Source organism: Triticum urartu, chromosome 5 (assembly GCF_003073215.2).
Source record: "Triticum urartu cultivar G1812 chromosome 5, Tu2.1, whole genome shotgun sequence".
Taxonomy (NCBI): Eukaryota; Viridiplantae; Streptophyta; class Magnoliopsida; order Poales; family Poaceae; genus Triticum; species Triticum urartu.
The window spans coordinates 538,643,252-538,659,972 of record NC_053026.1 but is presented as its reverse complement, the minus strand read 5'-3'; the positions used below and the strand labels follow the sequence as shown (position 1 = coordinate 538,659,972).

Sequence of the window (16,721 nt, the reverse complement as noted above, 5' to 3'; positions counted from 1 at the left end):
GGCCACAGACCGCCGGGCGCGGCGCCGCGTCCACCACCGCTGCCGACGCGTCCACCGCCGCTGCCGCCGCCTCCACCGCCGCCTCCCGCCCGACGACTGCTCCCTGCGCCTCCACTGCCGCCTCCCCAACCGAACCAACGCCGGCCGAAACATCCACGCCCACGAGGCATCACGCCGGAGAGAGTTGCGCCGCCGGAGATCGATCGGACATCGCGGGGTGGGGGCGGTTTCTAAGAGGAGAGGCGGGGTCGGGGCGGTTTCTAAGAGGAGAGGTGGGGTCGGGGTGGTTTCTATGAGGCGAGCGCAGGTCAGGAGCGAGGCACTTTATGGGAAGGGAGAGACGTGTCGGGGGCGTTGGACGGGCGCGGCGAACGAGAGACGTCGGTGCACGCGGCAGCTGGGCAGGCGATGCGTGGAGTCCGACGTGAGGCGAGGCGAGGCGGCAGGCGGGCAGCGGGGCAGACGATGCGTGGAGTCCGACGCGAGGCGAGGCGAGGCGGCAGCCGGCAGCGCGGCAGGCGGCAGGCGGGCAGCAGGCAAGGGTTGCGTGGAGTCCAACGCGAGGCGAGGCGGCAGCCGGCAGCGCGGCAGCGGGGCAGGCGGGCAGCGCGGCAGCGGGGCAGGCGGGCAGCGCGGCAGCCGGCAGCGCCTCAGTGGGGGAAGCGGCATGATAACAGCGCCGTGCATGCATGCACGCCCGCAGTGCAATGGAAGCGGCACGATAACAGCGCCATGCATGCTCGCCCGCGGGGTAATTGACGCTATGTCAATCCCGAAAAAAATAACCCGCTGTATTTGTATACGTATACGCCGCGGCCGGGCGGGCACTTCTAAAAAATATGCCCATCATGCCCCTTGTTACGAAGGGGTATCGAGCAATCTCGGCCTTCCTTGTGTTAGAGGGGGTCTACCGAAGCGGAAGTGATAACTTTATCTTAGAAGGTAAACTCGCTTTCCAAAGCGCTGGCCATGCGTTGCTTTCCTGTTCCAATCCATATGATCCTTCATTCTCACGAATCTAATTTTCCCTACTGATTCTGGTGTTCAAGATTATCCATTACGCAGACTTAACAGAAAACCCTCCCTTCTTCTCACCATCCCAAGCCCAAAAGTCACTAATGTTTCTATTGCAAACAGGGATTCCCAATATTCCTTCGGCATCAATCAGAAAGAACATCGTACACACTAGTGCCTCATCCCATGTCACCGTAGTTGTATTAATAAACTCTGACACATGTTGCGATGGGTTAGGAATCAGAGAGGTAATAGGTCGCATCATGCCTGGTCTCGGAAGCTAGTTGTGTCTCCATTGTTGAGAAACGTAGTAGAAAACAAAAAAAAGCGTCCTACGATCATCCAGGAACAATATGAAGATGCATTAACGGTTTGGATTTGATCGTTACCAACTCCGACTTGCAGCAGAAGAAGACGAGGTAGTGTAGATCGTACTTGGAGTCACTCGAAACGTAGATCGTACTTGGAGTCACTCGAAACGTAGATGAACGATCCTGCAAACGACCCACGAACAATCCCTCGAACGGAAAATCGAAAGCACAGCCTCTCCACGAGTTGCAAGCGTACAATCTTCACGATCAGGCAGCGCTTCGCCGTCCAAAGCTAATCGTCGCCGGAGAATTAGAGGGAGAAGATTAGAACCACACTGGAATTCCAATTATGTGGATTAAAAGATCTAGTTCTGAGCCTCCTGCTCTTCCGCAGGCGCATCGGGGTCGGGAGAATCTGGTTCACCGAGCTCGGCGCGGCGAAACCGCTTCGCCAGATTGGTGGCTATTGCGACGAATTCGCTTGCGTCCCCGGCTTCCGTATAATCTGAGAAGATTTGTTGAAGAGTATCTCCTCCCTCACTATTCCACAATATATGATTTTCAGTGAACGATCGCGCAGACGTACTCTCAAAGTATCACTACTAGGAAAAGGGCTACTAATGGCGCACCAGTTTTGCCTACTAATGGCGCATCACTGGTGCGCCATTAGTATCACGCCACTAGTATTTTTTACTAATGGCGCACCACTGGTGCGCCATTAGTATCTGGTATACTAATGGCGCACCAGTGTGGTGCGCCATTAGTATAGGCCACTGGTGCGCCATTAGTATAGGCCACTGATGCGCCATTAGTATTTTTGAATTTTGAAGGCGGGAAAATAGTAGTGGCGCACCGTCTAACCCCCACCATGCGCCATTGCTATTTTTGAATTTTGAATTTGGATCTGGATCGTGATTTTTTTGCCCATTTTTTGCTCGTTTTTGGCACGATATTATTTCAAATTTTGCTCCTGTTTTTGGATCTTATACGTTCTTTTGCCGTGTTCTTTGCCGGAGAGGAGTTCGCCGGAGAGGAGGAGGAGGAGGTCACCGGAGAGGCGCTCGCCTACATCGCCAGAGAGGAGGAGGAGGAGGAGTTCGCCGGAGAGGAGGAGGAGGAGGTCGCCGGAGAGGAGTTCACCGGAGCATCGAAGAGGAGGAAGGAGAAATCATGAGGGGATGGGAGGAGAGGAAGGAGGAGGAGCTCACCGAAGAGGAGGGAGGAGGAGCTCACCGGAGAGGAGGGAGGAGGAGCTCATCGGAGAGGAGGGAGGAGGAGCTCACCAGAGGAGGAAGGAGGAGCTCACCGGAGAGGAGGGAGGAGAAACCGTGAGGGGAGGGGAGGGGAGGAGAGGAGGGAGGAGGAGGTCGCCGGAGAGGAGGAGGAGGTCGCCGGAGAGGAGGAGGAGGTCGCCGGAGAGGAGGAGGAGGAGGAGGTCGCCGGAGAGGGGAGGAGGAGGAGGTCGCCGGAGAGGAGGAGGGTAGTATGGTGGAGAAGAGAAGGGAAGATGGAGTGGAGGAGATGGAGTGGAGGAGAGGTGGAGTGGAGGAGAAGAATGAAGAGGTAAGGAGGAGAGGACCACTCCCAGCCATATATACGGCATAGTAATGGCGCACCGCGGCAGGTGCGCCATTACTAACATTTTTTTTATTTTTTTGATTTATTTTGAATTTTGAAGGCGGGAAGATACTAATGGCGCATCATGGGCAGGTGCGCCATTAGTAACTTTTTTTTTGACTTATTTTGAATTTTGAAGGCGGGAAGATAGTAATGGCGCACCATGGGTAGGTGTGCCATTAGTAAGTTTGATTTTTTTTGAATTTTTTTGCCTCTCCAGATCTTAAAAGCCCCGTATCTTTTTTTCTGTTAGGTTTTTGAGGATTTTGAAAATGTTTCCTGTTAAATTTGGATGTAACTTTTCGAGTAAATGATTTTTCATATAAAAAACTTTTTCATCCGAGTTCGTACGCAAAAGTTATGTCTATTTTACAAATTCTCGAGAGATTTTGCAAATAAAGTCGAAATTCATATTTGTAAATTTTCACAACAACTAGACCACATATCACATGGGAAACTTATTTTCTTTTATTTTTTTGACATTTTCATCTTTTTTTATTTTTTTTAAACCGAAAAGGCGGTCCAGGGGGTGCATTCGGTGGAAGTGGTGGCCAAGTTACTAATGGCGTACCGTGGCATGGTGCGCCATTACTAGTTCAAAGTAATGGCGCACCACTCCCAACGTGCGCCATTAGTAGTTTTGAAAAAAAATTTAAATTTTTTTTACTAATGGCGCACCGTGGATACCACTCCCACGGTGCGCCATTAGTAGTTTTGAAAAAAAAATTTAATTTATTTTACTAATGGCGCACCGTGGATGTGGTGCGCCATTAGTATTTGGACACTAATGGCGTACCAACACATGGTGCGTCATTAGTATATAGTAATGGCGCACCACATGTCTGATGCGCCATTAGTGTCAATTCCATCTATGATTTTTTTTCAAAAGTAGCACGTTTTTTTATAGCAATTTCGGAAACTAGCAGTGTCTATACGTTATTTGCAAAACTAGCAGCCCGTCGGTCAACGGTTGGCCGAAGTGGACCTTTTCAGCCTGCGGAAGCCCGAAGTGACATCTTCGGTTAAGCCAGGCCGAAGTTTGCGTGAACTGGGCCGAAGACGGGCCACTTCGGCTAGCCAGCGACCGAAGATGGGCCTCTTCGGCCAGCCAGCGACCGAAGAGGTCTTCGGCCAGCCATCGACCGAAGAGTAGCGGATAAGGCCCGAGCGGCGTCTTCTTTCTCCTCTCGCTGTTCTTGCTCTGTTTCTCTCGTTCCTCTCTGTACATCGCCCCCCTCGCTGATCTCTTTGTTTCTCCACCTATTTTCGAATCCAAAGCACAGAAATGATAGATCGTAGCCATCTCCACCGGCCTACGGTCATTTTTTCCCAATGGGATAGCTATTTGTGCGTACAAGTGAGGTGGAGTCATGATGGGGTGAGGAGGAGGAGAGGCCATGGTGGGCTGAGGGACCTCTTCCTGGTCTCATCAAATGGAAATAGGTAACACTACTTTGTACATTCTTTTCAACAATGTAGGTTCACAAATTAATTTTACCCGTTTTACTATATTGCGGTAGGCAACCAGTCGCAACCGTTCATGCATTCAGTGCAATCACCGATACTTAGTGGTGCTGGATGTGGATTAGAGGGCTATGGCGATGACGATGACCAAGCTGAAAACACTTATGACTTCTCGCACACGGTGTTTCACACTCCACCACACCACCGTCGCAGGAGACACAGATAGTGACAGACGAGGTTATCTATGGTCATGGTTATCGTGAGCATCGTCCACCGCCTCAGCGCTTATCGCCTTCCGGTCCTCGCCCGAGGAAGACCCAGATTCGTCGTCGACCCCCGCAGTGATATGATTATGTATGTATGAGTCATTATCTATGTTAGTTTCAGACTATTCGCATATGTGAGTCAGTATTTATGTATGAGACATGCTTCATGTATGTGTTACTATTGCACTTGCTTCTATCTGATCAGGAGACATATATCGTTTTATGTATGCGAGAGACATATTACTATTAATTCGCATTGTTATTCCAGTTACATTTCCAAAGAGACTACAACCGATAATTAAGATACAAGCACATCTGAATTAAACGGTGCGGTTGAACTTAATAAATACAGCTTACATACTACAAAATGAAATTAAGGTACAACATAATGCCCTACTTGTTGAGGTACAACTGGAATACAGCTTACATACTACATGAAGTCATCATCGTCATCCTCCGTTGATGCAGAACTCTTGCCCTTTGACGATGAAGAGCTTTTGCCCTTCGACGATGCAGAAACCTTGCCCTTCGACGATGAAGAACTCTTGCCCTTCGATGATGAAGAACCCGGAAGCGGCGGCATGAAGATATCATCTTCGTCCTCGCTCTCCTCAGTCCATAAACATGGATTATTTGCTGCAGTCCTTTTGAAAGTTTCACTCTTCGGCACCACTACCTTCTTCCACCTTTCATCCAACCTAAGAAGTTCTTTACGTACCTCCTCATAGGTCCTTTCAGGCCACCCAGACCTACGTAATTGGTGAGCCAACTCATTCATTATGGTGTCACTACCGGTGAGTTCTTCCCATGAAACTATCCTATTGTCCATCCTGAAATCGGTAGCTAGCCTCAGAAGAGTGCTGCTCATCTCAGGGTGAAAACTACGATCGAAAGGATAATGGGACATCTCGACTACACTGGACTGCTTATTCACCTCCGGGTCAAGGGGGTTTTATAGGTAGAGAGGAGAGAAAATGGCGGGAAAGAACGACTGGGGTATGGAGGGAAAGAGTTGGCGGGAACATATGGCGGGAAAGGGTTGGCGGGAAACGGGTGGCGTGAACATATGGCGGGAACATATGGAGGGGAAAGAATTGGCGGGAAAATATTTACGGAAAGGGCTGTGCAATTTTTTTTTCATTGCAAAATGGTTACACAACATTCGTAAGTCATAATAAAAAAACCCTTTTCGGCCTACAGTAAGCAGAAGAGCGCGGCCATGCAACTTCGGTCAACCGTTCACGCCAAAAGGTGGGACCTGGGGACTCTTCGGCCTACGGTTGACCAAAGAGTGCTCTTCGGCCTATGGGAGGCTGAAGAGTCCTTTTTGGCCTAGTTGGGGCACACTTCGGCCAACGGGAGGCAGAAGTGCCCTCTTCGGTCAACTGCTGGCCGAAGAGCCACTCTTCGGCCAATGGGAGGCCGACGGGGTGCTAGTTTTGCAAATAACTTGTTAGCACTGCTAATTTCCGAAATTGCTGTAAAAAACATGCTAGTTTTGAAAAAAAATCTCCATCTATAGCCCTTTTCCTAGTAGTGTATAACAAACAAGTTTGGGTCGATTCAATATAATTATTCTTCTAATGTCATACTGAAAGTACAACTAATCCCCGAGTGATTTTGGTAATTCATAACAACATATATCTCGTTGAACTAATGTATATTCAAGTTAAAGATTTCGGGATGTTCAATGATTGGCATGGCATGTCTAATGCCATAAGTGAGTTTGAGCTTCTCCATAAAAATAAGAGCGTGTCCGCCTTAAAGGTCCGCGTTGGAGATGCCCTTATGAAAGTGCCATGTTGTTCATCTACTAGAGCTTCGATCCAGTTGATGATAGTATCACGTAAGACTATGAGAAGCTTGACAAGACATACTCCCTCTGTCCCGAATTACTTGTCATAGAAATGGATAAAAATGGATGTATATAAAACTAAAATACATCTAGATACATCCATTTCTTCGACAAGTAATTCCGGACGGAAGGAGTACATCCAAAACTACCACCAATCAGTACAACTGTGAAGCTGGATGCTCGGGGACACAGATGTAGCCCGTCAACTTCAACGGCTGTACATTGCACGGCTGTTGGCGCACAGAAAAATGGTTGGAACGTCAATGAACACACTGTACTACTACTCCTGAAGATAATAATACAGGTGACCCAAAAGGCAAAGCGTGAACGACTGAGCGACAGTGGCGGAGCCAGGGGGGACAAGCAGGGGCCTGGCCCCCCAAGGATCGAGCGAACATGTAACAGGTATGAGTAACTAGTGATATAATCGCACGCGCACACGTACTTGACCCCCTCTATCTCAACGTGTATTTTGGAAAAAGGAAAAGGAGCCCATGTAAAAAGCCCACTACCGTCCAGATTGTTGGCCAGTTAGCCTCCGCTTCTGCTGAAAGCCACGTTCTCCTGTGATTAGCGTGGACCTGGGGTTAGCCCCTTGCCGTCCGTCTGCCTCTACTCTCCCTGCTCTACTGCTCATCACCTGATTCATACGCGCAGTCGGCGGCGATGCAGCCTACTTGACTGCTCCAGCCTCGAATTAGCCAAGGTTAACACATCACAATATATACTAATCTCTCCCAGTTCTCATCTAGATATCATATCAGATTTTAGTTGTTTCTTTGTGTGATTTGAGACGCTATCAAGCTTCAGATCTTGTGTGTGTCTTAAAAATTATGGTTATGCAAATTATTTTGTTCGAGTATCTATTTGTGAGGCAAAAAAATTCCTATGTTGAACATATACAATATACCGAAATTCTAAGATCAAAATTTAGCTACTATGATTAGAAAAAATGCCACCGAACAGTTTTAAGATTATGTTGTTTTCTAAGCTGGTTGCTTCGAGTTTTCAACGTATTGAAATTTTCAATGAAGCCAATGTGAACCTTGTTCTTGATGATTATCTTTGCACTAGATTTTTTTTTATCTACTTGGCTTGGCCCCCCTATACTCAAATCCTGGCTCCGCCCCTGCTGAGCGAGTGCCTGTGCTGAGGCACTAATTTGTGCATTCTGCCCTGATGGTTGACATAAGTGTGAAGAGTACCCAAAAAAACACAAAGTTCAAAGAGTGCCAATCCCTGAACAAACATAAACGTGTTGGACCTGCATCTCTACATGACGTTTAGGCAAACGAGTTTGTTCTGAGGGGAAAATCAGCTGTAATCGTGGAGTATCTTGAACGGGCGTCAAGAGAACGTCTTGAATTACCCTGGCGAGTTTGCAACAAAAGTGAAGTCTGCAATTAAAAAATATTTTTTCAAAAGAGATTTTACTACCTTGCCCAATTTACTATATAGTCCAACCGAATAATCAAAAGACCCGACAATAAGATGAAGAGGTAAATGCATCCAAGCACAGAAAGTAGTCTAACTGGTATGTACTATGCTAGAAGTACAAGTACACAACCGACATACACGCTGTCTCTGCAAAGCTAGCCGACCAAAGCAACAGGTTCAATCAACAAGGGTTCCTAAAATCGACAAAGCTAGCTAGGTATTATCTTATCTCCTTCTGAGTGTTCTACCATCAAGGGTTTCACGAAGCCTTTGCCGGCTCATCGCTGGGAAGATCATCCTCATCATGGTAGATGTTCTCCGCCATCTGCCATATCTGAAGGATGTTGTCTTCAGCGACGCTTGCAAGCACCCAGTCCTCACACGGGTTCCAGGAGAAGTCAGAGATTTTGCTTGTGTGGCCTCCATGAATGAACAAGAGCTCAGGAGGGCCGTCCTCCGCGTCCTCTGGTGTTTGCTCCTGATCAATTCTGTCAACACAAACATCATTCGCATCAAGAGGGAAGTGAGCAAACAGAAAGGAATGCTGAAAAAACTTTGAAAGCTGGACGGCTGTTTACCTGCTTAGATCCCAAACCATCAGCCTCCTTCCCAAACAACAAGATGCAAGTATAGTTTCATTCTTTGGGCTCCATCCAACTTGAAATACTTCCTCTCTGATTACACAATCAAATTCAGATTCAAGATTGATAAAAACAAGCATACGATGAATAACACAAACATGCTCATTTTCTTCTAAGCTAAAAAATAGGATGGAACTTCGAACAGATAAGTCATGGTGAAACTGAAGCATACTTGTGACAGTCAAAAGTGTGCAGCGAAGTATCAATCTTCCGAAGATCAAATAATTTCACAGTCTTGTCCGCTGAACCAGTTGCAACAACCCATTCATTGAAAGGATTGAAAGCCAGGCAATTCACCTATAAATGTGACATAAGGAAACAAAGTGGAAAGTGTAAGAACATATTTCTTTATACAAACAACAGAAACAAAGGCAATTGGCTCTTCCAGAAGAATAATATAGGGAAAGCAAGGTGTGCCCATTGATAACAGCCTCTGAATAGAAATCATGCACGAGTAGAAACTACTAGAGTGATATGATAAATTGCTACCAGATGCCATCTTCCGCGTCCTCTGAATAGAAGATGATGATCATCCCCGACTGAGCCGAATAAGTATTCATGCCTCAAATGCCAAGCAACATCTTCAACGACGCCATCATGAAACTAAACAGACAGAACCAAAAAAATATCGTGTTAAGCCACTAACAGATGTGCTGGTCACATGAAAAATATCAGTTGAATAATCATACAAGTGGAACTTCCATGTTTTTGCTATAGTATAACTAGGGAAATTGTTGGTCTAATGTACTGGGGACCATGTCAATGACTGAAAATACACATGGTGCTAAAAGAGTTCTTTTTTTCCGTTGGCAGCTTGGTGGAGAAGAAAAACAGACCCCCTTATTATTTTCCTAAAAGGTGAAGTTATCCATGCACTACCAATATGTTTCCAATTGAGTATTGCGACTGTGAAGCACTGATTTTTTTTATGGCCCTGCATTCTGGAAAGCAGAAGTTCAAGCAAGAGTTGACCTCAGCTTCTTACAAAGAACAACTTCAAAACAAAATCAGCACAAATACCAGATCAGTAATCTCACTTGTTCACATACTCAACACATTGAGCACTAAACAGTATTTTTGTTATGACTTATTATGCTTAACTGACCATGCGGCACTAACAGCTAGAGAACCAAAATGATGGAATTGACGGTCTTAGGTTAATAACACTAGCAGAGCTACCATGTCTGAGTGGGAAATACAGACTATCATTCTATTCTTCAGGACTGTTGATGTGGGCGGTGCATCACCCAAAATTACCCATGAAAGCTGCTTTTGGACCAAATGTGAATGGTTTCAGCTAGGAGGGTGTAAATTAAAAAGTATTGTAATTAGGCTGCAGATAGACTGTTTCCTCATGTACACCATAACCTTCACAAAAACCATCAGGAATATATTATGTATATTATTTCTCCAAGTATGCATACCAGATATGACTAGCACACAAATATATTCAAAGAAACATGCTATCAGAATGCTACCAGAGGCATGTCATGAGGAAAGCTTTAACCAATGGTACAAACTAAGCTCTATGCATTCAGGGGCTCAAATGGAAAGAGGATCATGAGCCATACCTTAAAAATCTGGTATGCGTCAAGAGTTTTATTTTTACCATTTTCTGTGATGTCCCATAAGCAAATTTGAGCATCATCCGATCCACTCAGCAAATGGCCCTCTTTAAAGATACTCCAAGACAGGCCATATCCTTCAGAGTTGTGTCCCTTCAGCCGTAAATCAGGATTGCACGCGCCATCTAGTGGAGGCTTTGATGGGTGCTTGCTATAATCAAATACACACACATCTGCACTGACTGTCTTGGTAGCAGTAATAAATGAATTTTGGGGCATATATCAAGCTCGATTGGCTTCTCCATCATGATTTATCTGTTGTTTGAAGTCAAACTACACAAAGTCTGACCTAATTTATCTAAAAAATAGCAGCATTTACAGTATAAAAATTATAAGTATGAACATCTCAATCACAAAAACATGCCTCTAGCCAATATTGAGCTCCGTGACCGAGCTAAGGTACATAATATAATTACAGGCATGTCATTAAACTACTAGGCTATTCAATGAGAAGAAGTTCATATTTTTTTTGCGGGAAGAGAACAAGTTAAAATTGACAGTATAACACAACAGATCAAAGCAATACCAAATCCTATATATATTCAACAAAGGTATACAAAATAAACAGAGAGTAGGCCAACTGTTATCCAGGTATGCCAACAGAAATGAGAGATTCATTGAAAACAAGAGAAAAAACGTCCCAAGTTTTCTCAATGCCATACAATCAATGAAAGAAAATCATAATTAATTCTCTTTTTTTGCAGGGGAATCATAAATGATTCAACTCAACGTGAAGAACAGAGATTTCTCGGATATGACATCCAAGATCATAAAGAGCCAAGGTTCATCATCCTGCAGTAGCCGGTTACAATCACTGTAACAGTTGAGCTGCAGCAAGAGGTTTTCGCCAATGATAGACAACACTTGATACTCTTAAAAGATTCGATACAAACTCAAACATACGTTACAAGTTTGTGCTTACTGATCTGGTCCATGACTTAATAGTCTCAAAAGACTTGATACAAACCTAAAAATAGCATTGCACTGACACACGAAAGAGATACCGACAAAATATTAAGACTCAGACTCAAACAAACAAGTGAAATGATTGAACACAGACAGACTAGATTTATTTGCTCAGTTCCCTAGATCCTGTAGACTTCCACAGCAGTGATGTGATCATAGCAGTGCTTTGAACTTGGAGAATCGATCTCTAGGCATGAACGTTCGGGTATCGCAGTGCCGTCTCCGCTGAATTCAAGATGACAATATGGAATGCACATGAGATTCAGACAATGAGGGAAGAAAGTAGAAAGAAGAAAAAAGGAGTGAACTTTCATGATCCCGCTCTCACCTGGTGAGCCGTGAGTGAGAAGAACGATGTGCAGTGGGTAGTTGTTCCTAGGAAGATCGACCACCAAGGGGACTAAGCGCCCGTAGCGGCCCGAGCGGATACACAGCATGAGTGTGAAGTACACGTCAAGACCCAGCCTGTTTCGTAGCTCCAGCGTCAGATTGTCCAAGGAATGGGACATGGCTACCTCGAACATTTCCCACGCATCCTCATCGACAGACCCATCAGCAGCGGCCCGCACGTAGAAGACTTGGCGCAAGGGGCCGACCTGGGAAATCGGGTGGAGCGGATGCGGCGCCTGAATTTGTGACATGACATGCGTCTCAGTGTTCTGAATCAGATAAGAAAGGTTCGGGAACTCTACGAACTGTACTCGCCTCAACTGGAAGAGGGATGTCCATTCGGGCCGGCAGAGGAGGGATGGTCTCCGCCACCCAGAACGACATATTGCTCAATTCACCAGGAGCAGGGGCGTCGCTGACGCTGACGGCGGTGTTCCAGCGGCGGATCCTGCCGTTGGCACGAAGGTAGCCGCCGGTAATGTTGCGGAGGATGACGGCATCATCAGTGGACCCCTCGTCTGCGGCGATGGACTCGAGACCCCGGACCACGAAGTCCAGCTGCGTCGCGGCACGGCCAAGATGGCCGCGCGGCGCCTGTCCGGACACGCCCAGGCAGGGCCGGCCCATAGGCCGGGCAAAAGGGGCGACCGCCCCGGGCCCCAAAAGGGGAGGGGCCCAACTAAAACTTACACCAGTAAGATTTTTGGTAAGCATAAAACTGCAGCGAGAGGAGTGGCTAGAGGGCAGATCGGGATCATCTGCAGGCCAGGAGGAAGGAAAAGCCTGGTCGGCATTTTGGAATATACCTATACTCTCGAAGATCAAACTATTCATCTGGCGTTTGGCACGGCATTCGCTGCATACCACAGATGTGTTACACCACAGGAATATGGCAACCCAGGGCACATGTCCTTTGTGTGGATGACAAGACTCGTGGCGGCACACTTTGATCTCCTGTACGATGTCGAGGTGTGTGTGGGCACTATTGGATGCAGATGTGCTACTAGCGATGGCAGAACTAGAAGAACCAAGTGCAAAGAGATGGCTGTTTGAATTATGCAGCAGGATGGATCACTCCAAGTTTACAACAATGGTTGTCACACTTTGAGCGATTTGGTATGCTCGGCGAAAAGCTGTGTACGAGGCAATCTTTCAAGCGCCGCACCAAATTATTTCTTTTGTGAACAACTTCCTTGCGGACTTGCAACATATCCCTAAGGTGAACATGACGGTGAGCATGTCAGCACGGGCGGCCAGGACTCAACGCTTGCTCGCTTCGGGAACCGACACTGTCAAAGTGAACGGTGATGAAGCAGTAGCTCGGAGCAGAAGGGTGAAGCTGTGGCTGCACTATGTCGAGATGAGAATGGCAACTACCTGGGGTCTTCGACAGTGTTCTACGAAGGTGTCATTGATCCAACAGTCTTAGAAACCTTTTCTTGCTGAGAGGGACTAGCTTTGGCAGAAGATCTGGATGTTCATGATGTGGTTCTGGCTTCCGATTGCGAAGGAGTAGTTAATGACATCAACTGGAGAACAAGTGGACCCAACGCAGCAATCACACATGAAATAATAGCTCGTAGTTCTGGTTTTTCTTCTTGCAAGTTTATTTTTGAGCGTAGAAACTTTAATTTGGAGGCTCACAATCTTGCAAAGTATGCATATAATCTAGGCATAGGTAGAGATGTGTGGTTGGACAATCCTCATAACCCAACTATTGTACCTATGAACATGTCTCTGAATCAATAAAGCTTGCGAGATCTCTCCAAAAAAAGAGTATACATTACATCTGGAATATTATTCAATGGATAAAATAGAGCCTCAATTAGCATAAGCATAAGTTCACACCACATACTGATAAGTTATACCACGCTTAGGCAAACCAATCCGACTGCGGAGTTGAGTTCAAATACATTAGTCTCTCTTTTACAATGCATGTCTTAGTATCATAATGAAAATTTATGATATATCGATTTCAATGTTTAAACCAATGCACAATTTTTAATTTGATAAACGTCTAGGCATCTGATTTGCACCAAAGTAAACCAAGTGAATCTGGACGAGCACATTAGGTAATCGAATCATGCGTAAAAGTATAATCAACAACATTTTTGGTTCTTCGAATTACTGAACCTATCATGCAGGCCACATTTTCTATGCCCTAAAAGTTTCCATGAATATGACCACCTAATATACACTAGAAATTGCTATAAAAATATTTGTTGTATGTCTATAATTTATAAATCTCTATCATAATATTCAATATAACATGAAAAGATATATGAACACACGCATGTATATTTATATGTGTATACACTACACCGTTTATGCAATATAAGAAAAATAAATATGAAAGATTGTCTTAACAGTAAAGAAAAGTTTTGGTACATCATAAATTTTTCATTTTGTAAAATTAAAATATTCAATTATATACATTACAGATGCATACCAAATAATAATATAAATGTTATTTGAAAACATTTTATGTGGCTAAGTAATAAAAAATATTAATTACAATTGTAATATGATACACTTAGTTTAAAATAAGTATAAAAGTTTAATATGAAAAACAATTATTTTACATCGCCCCGGGCCCAAAAATATATTGGACCAGCCCTGCCGCCCAGGTAGCGGCCGTAGGCGGCGGAGTGGAGGAGGACGTGATCCCCGGAGAGATGCACGGTCCACGCGGCTTGGAGCACCGCGCGGCGCGAGTGGACGGACACTCCCAGCCCGTCGGCGTCGGCGTGGAGGTACAGATCACGGCCGACGTTGCGCAGCCAGACGTGGTTACCGTCGACGAAGGCCTCCATCGCAAAGGAACCGGCTTCGGAAGTGGTGAAAGGGTGGGTTTTTTTGGAGAGCAGAACAGAGAATCCGCCTGATCTGTGCGGGCTGGCGGCTGATGTATTTCTAGTCGAGACGGGTCTCTGGTGGTCTTGGTCTCCCCAGTTTGGTTTGCTTTAACGTACGTACACAGGCTATCCACTGTCAAAGTTGCCAGTCTTTTCAGAAAAAGAACTGGGAATACGAATTTGGCCTGGTACCATTTTCCCGCAACAGAAACATTCAAAATTGACACACCGAGATAGTGGCGCTACCAGACACCAATCTTTGAAATTTTGAAATACTACTAGACAACTCTCTGCAAAATCGTGTGTTCCAATTGATGTGTGACAATTGGATTATGTCCACAAAATAGCTGATGTTGTTTAGTGAAAAATTGACGCTAACCATTGAAACATCAAACATCTATGTCCATAAGTTAGAGCATGTAATTTCTTCTTTAAAACCTAAACTTATACTTTTTTCTTCTAGAATACGCAAAAGCATGCATATCATATTCACCACCCCTTCCATAATACTTGTAACCATGACAAGTATTATGAAACGAAGGAAGTATTAAAGAAGAGAGGGTTAAAAACTCATCCATATTGTAGTGTTAGGCATCTTCAACACCGTCCCCTAAAACGGACACACTATTTGTTCATGGACGGGTCCGGACCACATCCCTATATGTTTTCCCAGTTTCGACACCAATTTTCATTTCAAATGCATAACAATATGGATCACATTAAAGTGCGGCGTTCATAGTGGCCTATCACAACCGGAAAAGAGGCGGATGTCCATAGTTTTTACATGCGTTTGATCACAAAAGATCCAGTCCGGCAGTCCCGCGGCCAGCACGGTGTGTACACGAACGGCTACTACAGCGGTGGCACCCCGCATCCCTGGCCCCACCTGGCCCATGCACCCCGTTCCCCGCCACGCCCGCCCTTTTTGCTAGCACCTTCCTTTGCCTTCTTTTTGAGGCGGTTGGTTTGTCGTGTCGCTGAGTTGATCCTCCAAGCCCCCGCCTTCAGTGGATCCTACACTTCTAGCGGCTCCGGCTGCTCGTGGATCGGGTCCATGCGGAGGCCGATACAAAAAGGGTGGGATTTGGGGTGGAGAGCGGCGACGACCAAAGCTGGGAGGATGGAAAATGTGGGGGTTTTGGCACGGAAACATTGCGGATTGCTCCAAATGCACGGGCTCCGCCTCGGTTTTGGAGGGCCTGCGGTGTCGGAGTCCTATATGGAGGAGGATTGGACAACCGCAAAGCCCCTTGTTTGCTTCTGGTTTGCAAGGAAACAGACGTCCAAACCGGTCCACAGACCGATGAGCTACCGCGTTGGATGGCAAAGTGTGTCCGGAACGCTCGGTCCAGACGGTTGTGGGTAGTTGAGGGTCCACGATGGAGATGCCCTTACATCCAAACATCTTAACCACCACTTCCACCACTACCCTTTCTTTAAAAAAACACAGTAACAAACGCAAACCCTCACATGCATGCATTCACACTCACCCCTATTAACACAGACACACACCCTATGAGCACCTTCGAGAGACTGAACCGATAGATCATGAGATTGACAAAGTCGTCACGAATGCCTCGTAGTTGATGGGCACTGAAGGAAATATGCCCTAGAGGCAATAATAAAGTTGTTATTTATATTTCCTTATATCATGATAAATGTTTATTATTCATGCTAGAATTGTATTAACCGGAAACATAGTACATGTGTGAATACATAGACAAACAGAGTGTCCCTAGTATGCCTCTACTTGACTAGCTCGTTAATCAAAGATGGTTAAGTTTCCTAGCCATAGACATGTGTTGTCATTTGATGAACGGGATCACATCATTAGAGAATGATGTGATGGACAAGACCCATCCGTTAGCTTAGCACTATGATTGTTTAGTTTATTGCTATTGCTTTCTTCATGACTTATACATGTTCCTATGACTATGAGATTATGCAACTCTCGGGTACCGGAGGAACACTTAGTGTGCTATCAAACGTCACAACGTAACTGGGTGACTATAAAGATGCTCTACAGGTGTTTCCGATGGTGTTTGTTGAGTTGGCATAGATCGAGATTAGGATTTGTCACTCTGTGTATCAGAGAGGTATCTCTGGGCCCTCTCGGTAATGCTCATCACTATAAGCCTTGCAAGCAATGTGACTAATGAGTTAGTTGCGGGATGATGCAATACGGAACGAGTAAAGAGACTTGCCGGTAACGAGATTGAACTAGGTATGATGATACCGACGATCGAATCTCGGGTAAGTAACATACCGATGACAAAGGGA

General features: G+C 45.7%; 1 pseudogene; it reads right to left on the bottom strand.

The window, feature by feature from the left end:
- Nucleotides 1–8,209: 8,209 nt before the first annotated feature.
- Nucleotides 8,210–12,213, bottom strand: LOC125507335 (annotated as a pseudogene).
- Between the last annotated feature and the right edge of the window lie 4,508 nt (nt 12,214–16,721).